Source organism: Sinocyclocheilus grahami, unplaced genomic scaffold (genome assembly GCF_001515645.1).
Source record: "Sinocyclocheilus grahami isolate Dianchi unplaced genomic scaffold, SAMN03320097.WGS_v1.1 scaffold262.1, whole genome shotgun sequence".
In the NCBI taxonomy this organism is placed as follows: domain Eukaryota; kingdom Metazoa; phylum Chordata; class Actinopteri; order Cypriniformes; family Cyprinidae; genus Sinocyclocheilus; species Sinocyclocheilus grahami.
Genome location: NW_015505441.1, coordinates 489,452 through 489,861, shown reverse-complemented (window position 1 = coordinate 489,861; position 410 = coordinate 489,452). Strand labels below are relative to the sequence as shown.

The following is a 410-nucleotide window of genomic DNA, read 5'->3' as shown; positions in this document are numbered from 1 at the left end:
TACATGGCATCACTAGGTTCTGTCATTCAGAAACATGGCTTTTTAAATCACTGCTATGCTGATGCCACTAAACTCTACCTCTCATTCCATCCTAAAGATCCGATGATAGCTGCTCGCATCTTAGCATGTCTAAATCTAAAAAGTGACAGTGATGAGCGTAGCGTTTTACCCAAAGTTGAACATTAGATGCTCAGCACCTTGTCACGCTGCTGGTGTTTTAAAAATCCCAGCGCTCCCATTCAAAACAATTTAAAAAATACGTTAGCCTCAGGAAAAACGTTTTGGTGGACATACAGCCTAATGGCAACTAATATATTATATAATATGATATATTATTGTATTATATTACATATAATAGAAGTGCACCAAAATTTTTATTTGGCAACTGCAACATTTTTATCAATAAAATT

At 35.1% G+C, this 410-nt stretch overlaps 1 protein-coding gene across 1 annotated transcript in view; it reads right to left on the bottom strand.

Moving 5' to 3' along the window:
- Positions 1 to 410, bottom strand: part of LOC107599212 (WD repeat and FYVE domain-containing protein 3-like) — a 65,029-nt gene that overhangs the window by 22,538 nt on the left and 42,081 nt on the right. The window lies entirely within an intron of this gene.